Source organism: Pseudopodoces humilis, chromosome 15 (genome assembly GCF_049639895.1).
Source record: "Pseudopodoces humilis isolate 2021_Gansu_Grassland_sample_001 chromosome 15, ASM4963989v1, whole genome shotgun sequence".
In the NCBI taxonomy this organism is placed as follows: Eukaryota; Metazoa; Chordata; class Aves; order Passeriformes; family Paridae; genus Pseudopodoces; species Pseudopodoces humilis.
The window spans coordinates 7,798,400-7,812,777 of record NC_142214.1 but is presented as its reverse complement, the minus strand read 5'-3'; the positions used below and the strand labels follow the sequence as shown (position 1 = coordinate 7,812,777).

At 44.7% G+C, this 14,378-nt stretch overlaps 1 pseudogene across 1 annotated transcript; it reads right to left on the bottom strand.

Annotated features, from left to right (window-relative positions):
• Positions 1-3,475: 3,475 nt before the first annotated feature.
• On the bottom strand, positions 3,476-8,799 carry LOC106628338 (UPF0389 protein GA21628-like; annotated as a pseudogene). Its single transcript, XR_015773894.1, has 5 exons — positions 8,767-8,799; positions 8,406-8,562; positions 6,440-6,542; positions 5,097-5,205; positions 3,476-4,449 (listed from the first exon to the last, which is right to left on the bottom strand). The product of XR_015773894.1 is annotated as a UPF0389 protein GA21628-like (transcript).
• Positions 8,800-14,378: the final 5,579 nt, after the last annotated feature.

The window sequence follows — 14,378 nt, the reverse complement described above, 5'->3', positions numbered from 1 at the left end:
AATTGCTTTAATGTTATCCCAATGCATTAATGAATGATCCATTAATTAATTCAAATGATTGAACACTGGCCTTGCTTTCCTGCTAGGCTAGAATGACTTCATGCCAAATCCAAGCAGGATAGTGGTGTTTAAGCCAGCTCTGAAATCATGGTGGTCATGAGGATCCCAGTGCCAGTGGTGGCAGCAGCCATCACTTGCTGCAATGATGCTGAACAAGGGAGAAAGCAGGAGGCTGCTCCAAGCTGGAAAGATCTTTGTGGTAAGAGGGAGCAGGTCCCTTTACAGATCCAAACCACCACTGCATCTCACCCAGAGGAGACCTTTAGCCTTGAAGCTGTTTTGAGCTGATCCTTGGCAGTCCCAGAAACAAAAGTAGATTTGCAGGCATATCTGACCGTGCTGCTCATGCAGGTGCTGGTGCCTTGGGCACAGACAGAGGAGAGTCAGTTTCTGATACACAGCCATTGTGGTTTTTAATTTTACAGGGTGGTCAGTAAAGTCTGGGAAGATTACACATTCTTGCTTTCTGCAAAGGGTACTAGATTATTGATTCTATTGGTTCTAAAACCAACAAAAGCAATCGATTTGGATTGTTTATGGAGGGGGTACTAATGTAGTAAATCACTTGATTCAGGAATAACTTCACAATAGGGTCAATTGCTTAACTGGCCAGTAAGCCAATGATAGATAGCCAAGGCAATGGTTAGAAGCTTCAGGTGTTTTAAACATAGCAGCCATACAACTGCTAACAACAGCTGAGGGGTGACTGGGAACACAGGAAAGAGTTGGGTTGAAAGTTTCCATGTTGAAGACAATGTTCAGTGCCTGGAAGCTGAAGCTGGGTGTATTTACACTTAAAACAAGCAGCAGTTTCTCACCTTGGTGGGAGACTAAACACTGGAAGAACAGGGCAGTCTTTGAAATTAGGTCTTTCTGAATTGCAAAAAAATGGAAAAAAATCCTTCTTAAGTGCAGGGACATACCAGTCTGGAGAAGACCTGCACACAGCAGATGGAAATAAATCAAATTTCACTAGACACTTGATTTATTTTTGACCCTGACAAGGTCAAAACAAGAGGTAAAATGAATAAAGAAGGGACTGAGATCTCCTAAGCTCCGGCTTTTTTCCTCTGGTATACTGGGATGCTCATGATGCAGAGCCTCCCATAAAAGCTTGATCTCACCACATTGGAGGAAGAAAGCTCAGTGCACCCAGCTCTGCCCTGCAGCAGCCCAACTTCCTGGGGAAGTTAAGTCTCTGGAAACCACTGAAACTTCAAAAAGTCATGGATGATAACCTTAATCCACAGCCGGGAGGAACTGCAGCACTGGTTTTAATAGAAGCAGAATTAGATCAACTCCAGCTACTACAGAAAAGCTTCCCCAATAATTGTTACTGTCATGCAAATCTCTGTGGCATCAACCACCAGTACATTGTTAACCACTGCTATGAAAAATTCATTAAAACAGAAAAAATCCTGCAAGGGATGAAGAATCCTTCACCCCCCTCTCCCAGGTACAGAGCAGTAAAGGAAGAGGTGAGAGTTGGAAGGATTCACCTTTGGTCTCTCTGAGCACCACAGCAAACCAGCACATTCTCAGCTCTAGCCTCTGCCTCAGAAAGAAGCCAGCCCCTCTCAGGGCCAGGCTGGCAAAACACAAGGCACCTTATTAAAAAGGGAAGAATAGCTCCTAGCCAATAACACCTCCCATCCCCTTTTTATATGCCTGGAGGATCAGGTGTGACACTGAAGCAATTCAGATGGGAGGGGAAATAAAGAAACCCACAACTGTAAGGTGCTGAGGATCAGCCAATTATACATGCAGGAGCTTATGTTAATTAGAGGCTTTTCAAGAGGAGAGTCAAAGGACTTTGCAGACACAGATGGAAATAGATTTTAACAAGCAGTGATAAGTCCCAGTGTTGGAGAGGCATGTCCAGTTCATACAGGGGAGACTCCAGCTGAGGCTATGCTACACCAGCAGCCACCCACCACCCACCAAGTGCAAGCCAGAGATCAGTCCAATTGATTTTTTGGGGGAGTATTATGATATTAAAATGAATAATCATGTAGGCACTGGTAAAGGATCTTTCCCTACATAATAGTCATAGCTCTTTATAAGAGCCCATAAGCACCTGGGTCATCTGGTCACTCAGATGCTTTACCAGTGGCTCAGGGAGGAAGAATTGATTTTTTTCTTAATGACTGTGTGTAATGTGGCAGCTTTACACACTGTAGGCAGAGACCATGGCTGTTTAAGAGGAACTGATAATAGCTCACAGCTGAAGCAGGTTTTTTACCTAGGCAGAGGGGAGTGCAGTGCAGAGACTAGAACAAGTCACAATTAATTTTCTTGTTCTTTAAACATTGCTATGGTCATCTCCTTTTCTGCTTAAGTCAGGGAAGCTCAGAACATGGATGTGGATTTGTTTACAAGCATCAAAATGGTTTCTTTAATTGTTACATGCACCTTCTGAAAGAGTGCACATGAAAGTCATTTAAGAATTATAAAAAAATAACATCTAGGAGACTGAGCAAGCTCTTTTAGTTTATCCCCAGATGAGCACTAACTTTGAGGTAATTCTTGCAGTTTTTTGCACTAACCAAGAAAACCAGGTCATATAAAATGAAAGAAGCCATATTACCTGTGAAGCAAAAGTGCCTTCTCAGCAGCGACTTGTTCACTCTCTACTTGTCCAAGACCATTATTTCACTTCCCTGAGATGTGTTTTGTGAGAAATGCTACAGGGACCAGACATCACTTTTGGTGAACTGTACCACATGGGACTGTGAGTTGGAAACAAGGACTGCAAGCCTGGAGAGGTAATATCCCGCTCACCCTGTGTGCAACATGGAGAGAAGTGCTCCTGAGAAGTACCAGAGGAAAAAAACTGCCCAAAGACCACAGGCACAGAAGATGGGAGTCCCAGAGCCCCAAAACCTGCCAGTGCCCCCGCCCAACTTTGCCAGCAGCTTGTTTGTGCAGTGACACTTCAGCAATAAATGGACATAATTTTTGGCACAATAAACCTCAGAGACCTGAGCAGGAGCTTCCGGACTCCCCTGAAGCACAAGTGCGACTGCTCCAAGTGATAAGCATTGGAAAGGCCAAGTGCCAGTGTGAGGCTCAGAACATTGCACCAAGGCTGAGCATGGCTACAGCATCTCCTGTAGCAGCTGGGGTAACTCTGGCTGGGTTTTGCCATCCCCCTGGGGACTTCATGCAGCACATCCAGCTCTACCAGCCAGCATTACAGGTCTCAAGGGGTTACAGGTGACACTTGGGGGATCAGAGCATCAGCACCCACAGGCATGAACTGGGGCCTGTCTTGAAGTTAACTCACTTTATGAAAATGTAATTTTCAATATTTCCGTAGGATTTCTCCCATCTGTTAAGAATCATCCCAGAGAGTTTGGTGACACTCTAAATGAAGCTGTGAAGAGATGCATTTGTTTTAGATATAATTGGACAGCTGTTTTATTATGAGTTAATGAACTATGATGATTAAAAAGAATTCAGTTTTAGCAAACCATGTATTAACAATTACTCTGGACTAAAATCACAGCTAAGCAAGTGCTAGACAACTTTCATGACAATGACTGGAAGCAGAAGATGAAAGGGGAAACCAGTGAGGTGCTATAGGACAAGAGATGTATCTAGGCCAGGCTCCCTACATCAGGCAAGGATTCCCTGGGCTGCCCCACAGGAACCACTTCACACCACCACCATCTCCTTTGGCCCAAATCAGTCATCAAGGTCTGCTCACACTCTTCCATCTTCCCAGACCCTCTTCATGCTCACGTTTCCCCTCTTCCCTGGCCAGAGCATCCCATGAGGTGCTGGTGGAAGGGAGAGGGGACAGCAATGGCAGGGGGCTCAAAGACAATTGAGACAGAGCGATAACTGACATCTCTGTAGTTGCAGAGACCCCCCTGCTCTGGGTCACTATGGCCAAGGCTGTTTGCCCTGGAGGCATTGCAGAGAACGTGATGCTCCCTGATGTAGGGCCATGTCCTTCCTGACTGTGAGGAGACCTGAGCACCAGCAGCACCATGAAAAGCTGATCCTAAGCTGGGGAGTCCTACATTTGTCCTTTCCACACTTTCCAGTTTGAAAGAGATTTTTGTATGTGAGCTGGGCCTGGTGCCAAAGACCAGAAACCACAGAAAGCAGCTGGAGTTTCCATAGGGGGTTCCCAGTTCGCATGGAGCAATTTTTAAGCAGTGGAGTCCTTGCTCCGAGAATTTCAGTGAAAAAGCTCTTAAGAGTTAAATGAAGACAGGTCCATATGCCACGTGTGCAAATCACTTATCTCCTTCTGTTAAAATAAATCTGTTCCAAATTATTGTGACTTCCCAACAGCTGCCTCCTGACCTTTCTCCACTTCAGCCCTCTGGCCGTCTTTTCTGTGTTCACTCTCAGCAGCGTCTGATCCTTCCTCGCAGCCTGGAAACGATTTGGTGGAAATCACTGCATGCACACAGTTGCCACCGTTAAATTTCCCCACATTTACACCACTTCCTTTGACACCCCACTGTCCTTTTTGATATTTTGCAGTGATAGAAGTTAATCTGTTTCCTTATACCACATTTTCAGCATATGCAGCTCTGGTTAGCAGGAGAATTACACTGTAAACTGTTTACAGGTTCTCTGGGACTTGCAGGTCAAACTGGAGATGCAGCAGTGGGGTGGGACAGGGAGAGGAGTCACAGCTCTTGGTGACCATGGTGGCATCCAGGCCAGACAGCTATCCAGGACAACAGGAGCCTCGTGGCTGACAGATGCCAGGCAGAACCAGGTTCCTTTGACACTGTCTGAGCTATTCCATTAACTTTGGCCCAGCCTCTTGTTGAGACACCATCATATAGAGCAAACCTGCATAGGTTTATGGCAGAGTGGGTCAGAAACAGCACATGGATCAGCAGGTTGTGCTTTCCAATGCCAATGTCTCCTCTGGAGAAGGGGTCATACAGATCCTGTGCATACATTGCCCATGTGTATTCTCAAACCTATTGTCACCCAGGTGCTTATTTCCAAAGAACATACATACACCATACATTAAGTCAATCAGTTCCCCCAGAAACAATGCTCACTTCTTTGCCTGTGATGATTATGGTCACACAGCCCAACACAGTCAGAGCAATCATGATGTAGCAAACCTTTATCCTGACAATGCTCCTTGCAGTGTCGAGGACCTCAGACCTGTGGAGGACAGAGCAGTTTCCATTCTGCAGCAGCATGTGTGAAATGGGATCATGGGGAGATGGGTAATAAATGCTCAAGTTTTGCAGCAGCCTCCTGTCAATGAACAATGAGGCTCAGCCTTCTCTTTCTGCAGCTGCTTAAAGGAGGACTGAAAAAATTAGCCTGTGGGGAAAAGATTTATGTGGGCTATTGCTACTCCCAAAAGTCTTCAGTAATAACAGGATTAAAAACTCCTGCTCTCTTGTATTTTTTTATTGCATGTGAGAGTGAATGCCTGCAAAATGCCAGAGACAGGAAAGTCTTTCCATTATAATAATGAAGGGCCAACCTTTGGGTGCTACAGGGCAGGCCATGGGGTGCTGTGCAGCACCAGGAGACACTGGGGCTGTGCACCAGAGCCAGGCAATGCCACCCTCAGGGAATTAAAAGCCTACCACAGCACAGCCTCTGCCAGGCAGTCAGCACCAGCCCTACAAGCATCGGCCTGAGGTGGGAGGTTGACTGGGTCAGAGCACACAACTGCACCATCCAGGAGTTTTCTTCCTAAGCAGCTAAAGAGCCCCATCCATCACTGGAAAAACTCCACCACCTTCCATGAGTAACTCCTGGCATATAACCAACAATTTGTGCTTGCAAGAAACTGCAGCATGGCAATAAGCCATCCATGAAATTATATCCAGCCATGGATTTACTCACACCTGCAAGGGGAAGGACAGCTGGAGGAGAACCCAGGGTGTCACAAGTCAGAAGCATTAGGACTTCAAAACTGAGTAACAATCCTTTAACAAAATATCTCAACAAGGAGGTGAAACCACAGCCCATACAGGAGGAACTCATTGCACATCTGTCACCAAAGCTGTATGTAGTCCCAACTTCTTATTAAAATACATGCAGCATTATTAATCACTAATCAATAAAACCTAGAAAAGCATGTAAAAACCCAGAGTGAATGGGCTTATATCTAATCATGATGGCTTCTGAGTTTCAAAGCCACTTGTCTTGCAAAAGACACTTCAGCTTAGTCTGGAATTTATGATAACTAAGTGAATCCAGTTTACTTCACAGGGAATGGCAAAAAGTTTCAAGAGTTACAATTATTTGCAGTTGTTTTTGGACACCAGCATGGGAGAGGCACTAACCCCTACCATGTGAGCACATTCTGGGTGATGCAGACTGGGGTCTCAATCTCTGTGTTCACAGCCAAAAGAATCATTCTGACAGGTCCACTTACAATATGTGCCTGGGAATGTCCTCCTTTTTAAAGCGTCCTGACCGTACTAGCACCTTTCTATCAAAACTTGTAGGCCTTCTCTCATTCCTGAAAGCTTCTTTACCTGTAAGAGATTTTGTAAAAAAGCAATGAGCTAAGCTTCAAGAAGGGAAAAGAGCTGTTGGTACAGAGGAAAAAGGACTGAAAATTTAAAATTATGCTTTTCTATTCTGTGGAAGCTGAATGTGCTTTCTAATGTCTAAAAGACTCAGCAGCTGGTATGAGGTGCTTTGTTACACTGCAGCTTAATTAATTTGACTTTCTCCCCTTTAATTTTGTTAGGTTTTAAACTAAAAATCTCTTCTAAACTTCCTGATTAAGGGGGAAAATGATGTGGGGCTGAAGCCCCCAAGCCCATAGCAACATCTCACCCTGTGAGCATCTTGCTGTTAAATGGCCCAACTAGTGAGTTAAGCAAACTGCCAGCAGCACAAGTAGCTAACTCCTCAACAGCTTCTCCTGAAATCAGTGATGGAGAGATGATGTCTGCTAAAATACAGCCTGGTGGGAGACTGGCAGTCGTTCTCATGCAAGCTGGGTACCACATTACTGCACTCTAATGATGATACATTACACCCCACCAGGCTACCACGGTGTTGCCATTTGCATGCTGTCACCCACAGCACAATGAGAAAAGGACTCTAGCTCCGCTTGATGGAAACAAGCCCAATAACAGGCAACAACAACCATAGTGGCAGAGAGTCCCTGAAACACACAGTAAGCAATGGCTACCTCAAACCTTGGCTTCTGCAGTGCACACCTGTACAAGTGGTCTTTGCAAGGCAGCTAAGACTGCTCACCCAGTACTTACATTACACATTGGTAGGTGCCCCCAAGAAGCCACACTACAGTGCCCTGTACTTGCAAATGTGGGACTTCGGTTGAGAAATGCCCAATTGTGACCAGGATGGGCAGGAAGAGATGGGCAGGAAGATGTCCACAGCCTCAGCATCCTGCACTCCCTGCCTGTTGCTAGATTGCTGGTACTCAGCTGAAAGGAAATCACTACTACTACTACTACTACTACTACAAAACAGGTCATGGGGAGCATCTCTTCCTGCCTGTTTTGAGATGGTGAAATTATACTAAGTGCCTTGGCCTCAGACCTGCTCATATATGTCAGGACTCATAAGTGGCTGAAAAATCCCAGTTGTAAATCTTGGACCAGATAAATTTAGTCTCCTGCTTCTCCTATTTCTCCCACAAAGTGCAGCGACAACAGGAGAGCTACATCACCAAGTGCCAGAATCAAATCTGCAGCAAGCAGTACTCTTGCTAAAAGCACATGCTCCATCCCAAGGAAGACAAGCGCAAAGCCCAATGCTGGAGACCCCCAGCCATCCCACAAGAGCACAGGGAGCCCAACTTTCCTAGGGTAAGGGGTCTGCAAAGGCACAGCCAAGAAAGTGGTGCGGGTTAAGAAGTGAAACTGTGTCCATACCAGGAAGCTTGTCCATCTGGGAGCAGCCCATGCCTGCTCCCTGCCTCAGACATAATCCAGGGCACTGCCTGGCACAAGCACACACAGCTGTGGCTGTAACCTGGCAAGGAGCAGAGCAGGAAGCAGAGGCAAGTAAGTCCTCCACTTGCACCAGCCCTGCACATGCAGGGACATGCACTGGTCCTCCTCTGGAGACCTGGCAGCTGGGTAAGAGGAGGAACATTTATTTGTTTAAATTGACCTATTTATTTATTCCCTGACATGAAGTATCATGTATTTGCTTATATTACAGTATTTACCCCTGTGCACTGTGCTGGTCAGAGCTCTGGGTGTGCTCCCTGTCCCAGAATATGTAGCCTCAGGAGATGAAGCACCGTAGTAACTCATCCACGGCTGAGAATGAGGATCGTTTTCTCACCCTTTCCTGCAAATGCCCTTTCCCTCCGTGCTGCAGCACTAAATAGTGACCAAAAGCTTTCTACCCACCTGGATCAGCCGTCTGCAAACCCGTGTCCTGGGCGTTCTTTGCTTTGCTGCCAGCAGCTCTGGCAGGGCACAGGACCGGCCGAGGCAGCTGCTGCCCCAGCTCGGGGCCGTGCCCCAGCAGCCCCCCCTGGATCCTGCCCTGGACCACCACACCCCCCTAGGCAGGAGCCCAGGAGGCCGCTTCTAGGACTTATAAATAAAATAGCCCTTCCTGTAAGAAAGGGAGCAGCATGCACTTCCACCCTAACTGACAACAGGTTTTGCTTACATCGTGACGACGAGTTAAATTTATCACCTGTGTTTACCAAAATGACACACCTTGGGAACAGGGCGGGCAGAAATCACCTCTGTGGCAGCTCACGCACAGCCCCAGACTCCGCCCCAGGCTCCCCATCCCAAGGAGCTGCTCGGGAGAACAGTGGTTATTTGCATTATTTTCTCAGTCCTTACTGTGGAAGAGCTAAAATAAGACAGTGTGCTGTATTTCCCCAAAGACAGTCTCAGTGAGTGCTAATTATCACAGCTGGTTAAGCTGTTAGAGTTCTTAATTGTTCTCAGCTACAAAATAATCTTGCAAATCAGTTGCTTTAAACAGATTTTCTGAAAAGGAGCAGTGTTTACTGCATCTCAGAATAAATGTGGTTTGGTGGCAGGAAAATAAAGTTGATGTCTGTAAACCTATAAATGCAGTATGCGGAGTCCATCTCAGATCCAGACTGCAAACTTTCCTAGCAAAGAAATATACTTCAGATATGCTTCAGGTTTAAAACAGTAAACTGAGAAATTATAACAAAAACCTCAGCTGATGTAGTATTTGTCAGTCAGTAAAACTGTAATTGGAATGTAGCAGTTCCTATAAAGTGTTTGCCCTCCACAAGGTCTGGATAGTATTGATTTTTTTCTATAACACCAGCTGTTCTAACCAGAGAAAGAACCATAACTAATGCTATTTTATCACTTTGACATTTCTCCCATATTTTGCACAAAATTCTTCCTGATGGGTCAGGAAATGGAAATGCAAAATACTTGTCTCATTTGGTGTGTGGGGTATTTACTCTCCTTAGACATACAAGGCCCTAAAGCTGATTTACAGGTAGGGAAAAAATTCCATTCAAAAGGGAAGAAGCAGTTGCTGAAAGGAAAATTTTCAGAACCATTTAGTAATACTATCAAATGCAATATTGCAGATAATCAAAATGTGTCTTAGTCAGGGGGAGGGACTGCAGGTGTTGGCAGGGATATTCTTAAGGGGCTGAAAGGATGAAAGATGTGAAACAGATGCAGCTCTGGTTCCTCAACTTCTGCCCCAAGAAAAAACAGACATTTATAGAGATGTTTTATATTTTTTGGGAACATGGAGTTAATGATACTGAGGAAAGAAGAAAATCACAGCAGTGACAAATGTGGTTTTTCCTCTTTCATGAAAGCACCACGATGTATCCGGACACAGCACAACGTGTTCATCTTAATTCACTTGTAATTTGGTAAAGCAAATTAGATCCATTTCCAGATTAGGAACCCGTACAGAAAATAAATAGTGTTTTGAGCTTCCAGCTGCAAACAAGACCTGCAAACAAGCAGAAATCAGTGGATGTTATTATGTTGAAAAAAGCAGAAAGGAAAGCTGGTAAAGTCATAGAGGATATTTGTGTCCTGCTCAGGATTTCCCTGTGGGAAAATGGGTATGAGGAAAGATGCATTTATAGCCTGAAGTTTATGGCCCGTATGCCTGAGCATTCCCACAAGCTCCCTTCTCACCTTGTGGAAGAGCTACTGAGTGAAAAAAAGGCACTGTACATCTGGACATCCCTTGGTCCCCAAGCCAGGAGGTCAGGAGAGGCTGTGGGCAGTTGATGGGATGTGCTGCCTTGGTGCTTGTGTCAAACTATCAGACTTGTGTCAAACAGGACCTGCCTGACCCCACAGAGGCTCCAGCTGTGCTGAACATCTTCACTTTAACAGTCACTCTTCAAAATACTGATTGCAGAAGTGACTGTTCTTTATGTTGTGTCTGATAATGGATTTGAACAGGAAAAAAATAACATTTTTATATTATGTCTTAATTTCTCAAAAGAGGAAAAATAGTTGGGGTTGCAGGCCTCTGGTGCTTATCTACCTAGGGGTTGCCAATTGTTTTCTCTAGCAGACACACCAGCCAACAGCTGTATTAATCATGTCTGCTGTGAGCAAAAAGGCACTTCAGGATTTATTATGCCAGCGTTTGGAAGTGCAAAGACACAGAAGTCCTCACAAAACCACAAAGGCAGTTACTTGTTCCTTAATTTTACTTGTTTGTCTGGCACCATGAATGCTTAAATGACAGGCTGAGTTTTACTGCAGTGCATGAAAGCTATAGACACCTCTGTGTTAGGATTTCCAACTTTCCCTTCAACACTGTGGATCTCCCTCTGGCCCAGAACAACTTGGATCCTTCTCTGAACAGCAGAGAGATGCAGAATGCTCTTGGACCAAGGCAGACTTGTGAGCAGCCTTATGAACTTCGATCTCCTCAGAGATGTTTCGTGCCTCAGTGCACGCACATCCTCTCTGTCCAGGTTACAGCACATCCTCAGGAGGCTCATCCAGTCACTCCCCACATCAAGCCATTGCTTGATACCCATCAGTGACTCATTACCAAAGTGCAGCCAGTATTTCATAACCATTAACATCATGGGTAAGGAGTTTATTGAATAGGAGTAACACTTGTTCAGAGATTCAGAATTAGCAAAACTGCATCTAAAGCACCATCTCCTCTGCCTTCCGCATCCTTCTGCCTGGAGGAGAGCAGGACCCCAACTCCTGAGCAAGCTCTGGACAACACAGAAAACACTGACTAGCTCTACAGACATTTCCCAGGCTTCCTCTGGCCTCACTGCAAGAGGAGAGCACAGATCTGAACGGTTTTGAATCACAAAGGACCAGACTAGCTCAGACAGAGCAGAGGATAATCTGCAGCTGTGGTGGTGCAGACTTGTGACATTTCTGGTTTCTGTGTGAGAGTGGTATGTAGCTGCAATACTTGTTGCACACTGGTGCCAACACTGAAGATTTAAACGAAACAGAAAACCTCACAGGACTCCATCCTGGTTTTGCATCCTCTTCACACCCCTTCTGCCACCTCAAACCCTGCTACTTCAGCTGCCTCCACAGCCAGTCTCTAAACAGGCTCAAAAACCTTTGCAGAACTGGAACTGAGGGACCACAATATAAACTCAATTGGTGTTTGTAAAACTCCATTGCTCTGGCTTCTAGCTGACTTCATACTGATATTCCCAATGCCTTAATTCTGACTGTTGTTAGAATTACTGCAGCAATAAGAAATTTGGACTTGGGTTCTCTTCACTTGTCTTTCTTCTGCTGCTTTCAACAGCTATAGGAATGCAAGTGTTTATTCCTCCAGGAGCCCCAGGTTCCCACACATCTCTTTACATCTTGTTCATTTTCATAATAATGCATAACTAATCTTTTTACTCATACACAGAAAAGAATTCACATGAGTATTCAAACAAAAAAAAATATTACTCTGTAAAGCTGTTTTCAGTGTCCTCAAAAACAAATGGCTTACCATCAGACTCTGGTTTGCATGCCATGAAAACTTCTTACATGAGAGCTGTCATGGGGACCAGAAGATAATCTTATCTTAAAATTCTTTGCCTTCCCCCATCTAATTAAATATGCAGCAGAGCTCTGTCTTGGTTCCTAGACAAGATAAACAGCAATCCTGGATGGGCTTGTGGCTTATGGAATTCTGAGTCAGGAAATATTTTTCCACACAACTGGATGCTCTCCAGCAGCACAATTTAACACAGCAAGAGCAACAAATTGCTTTGAAATGTCTCATTCACCTGCAGACTCCCAACCCAAGAGCTGTCCCTCTTCCCCAGGGAGCAGCACTCTCAGGGCTTCAGTTCTCTCCAGATGAGTCACCTCTTCCCCATATCAGGGATTAGTCTAACCTGAGGAAACTCAAATGCAGATCCCAAGAACAAAAGCTCCTTAACTGTTCCTCACTATGGCCAGGGAATCAAGGAATAGTTACAACATCTTACAACAAAACCAAAATTTGAGGATTTGTAAAGAGTTCTTTACACAAGCACCAGCATGAGGCTTTAATCAACTCAGAATACTTGGATTCATATTTTCTATAATCTTGAGTGTTGTCAGTGAAACAAAACAATGGAGTCCTTACCCTTTTTGTGTGCTAAACAACAGCTTTGCTATAAAAAAAAAAAATTCCTCTATCCAGTTACTGAGAGATCCTGCATTTTCTGACAATATTGTCCCTATTCCTCCAAATTTTATGGTGCCACTACCATTTGAAAAATCTTTCCTAGAAACCATAAGATACTAAACCATACTATTTCAATAAACAAACAAACAAACCCAAGCCCAAACTCCACTGTCTTTGGCAAGTCTTGCCTAATTCACACCATATGAGCCTTTTGACATCAGTCTCTTAAGAGAGAAAGGTAAGACAAGAGGACCCAAAAGCCACACTTGCTATGTTTCCTTCCATCAGTTTGTGTTTTTAGAGAAGATGCAATAGATTACTTGTTAGACACAGGAATGCAGTTAAGAATTGTCTTGATAGGAGCCAGATTCAGTGGAACTTGTGAGTTGCAGCTGAAGTCACTAATCTCTGCAAGCAAACACTGTAAAGGAACCTGGAATGGGTCTGAAGTGTCCTGGCTACAAAGTGCAGGGTTTATAACCGCTCATGTCAGAAGGATGAAGTTCATGGCATCAAAACAAAAATTAGTCATTGCTCTGGCAAAGCCCCAGTTTGATTTTCCCAGGGTCTGGGATGATCATACAAAGGTGCTGGTCCAGCACAGGGCAGCTTGGCATGTGCAGCATCTGCCTATGCTTGGGCTGCAAGGTGGGGTAGCCCCAGGTCCAGCTTCATCATGGGAGAACAGCCAAATGGGAGCAGAAAAGATCACAGGACCCATGGAAAATCATCCAAAATGTTTGGGGTGCTGTGATGCAATCACAGCTTTTATTACTAGGGAAAATAATGCACTAATGAGCTTTGCACCAAGTCACTGATTTCTGGAATAGTGCACAATTGGACTGCAGAGCAAAAATTTGTGAAACCCCAAAGAAAACAAAACCATCAGAATCTTAACAGTTTACAGTTTGACTCAGAGTTTGGAGAACCATTTAATCTAAATGTTTTCCACACCTGTTTCCCCAGCTGAACCACAGAAACACATTGACAAGGACAGACTCGCTGTTCCCTTGTCACTTCATTATTTTCTTTCCTAAGAAAAATGGCATTGTCTTCAAAAAGAGATGCATTTAGAAAAATTTCAGTCCATTAGTCAATAGTTTAGGGGAAAAAAACCCTCTAATTTAATACGATTGAACCATTCTGTGTGGAAATTTCTTTTCCTTGCACTTGTTTTAATAAAAGGATGACTTAAATTTTTTTCAGCTCCTGCAGAGAAGTCATATACCATCAGACAGGGCAATAAACAGGCTGATCTCATTGGACCCCCTCCATTGTGGGGTTAAATTTTCCTTTCAGTGACTGGCTGAAAAGGTAAGTAATGAATACAGGAGCACATGTATCTCAGGTAACACAGTAGGCACTTCCCTGGGCATAATTTGCACCAGCAATGAACAACACAGCAGCCATAACAGAGCCAAGTGCCTCCTCAAATATATGAATTGTTTCTTGACAATCCTCCTAAAGAGATCATAAAATGCTCCTAGGTGAAACACAACCTACACGTAGGATGAGATTTGCTTCCAGCAACTGTGTCCAAAAGGACCACAGGGAAGCACATCTCCTAAGAGATGCATGGTCCCCTGAGTGAGCATGGAGAGGGCAGGACAGTGAAAACCTGTCACACAACTCTCTGCATAGTGGCCTGGGGGCTTCGGTGAAGGAGTGTTGCCTTGTTAAACCACTGGCTGTGTCTGTCTGCACGCTCAGGGGTGACCTCACTTGTGCTGGTGACTCCTCTG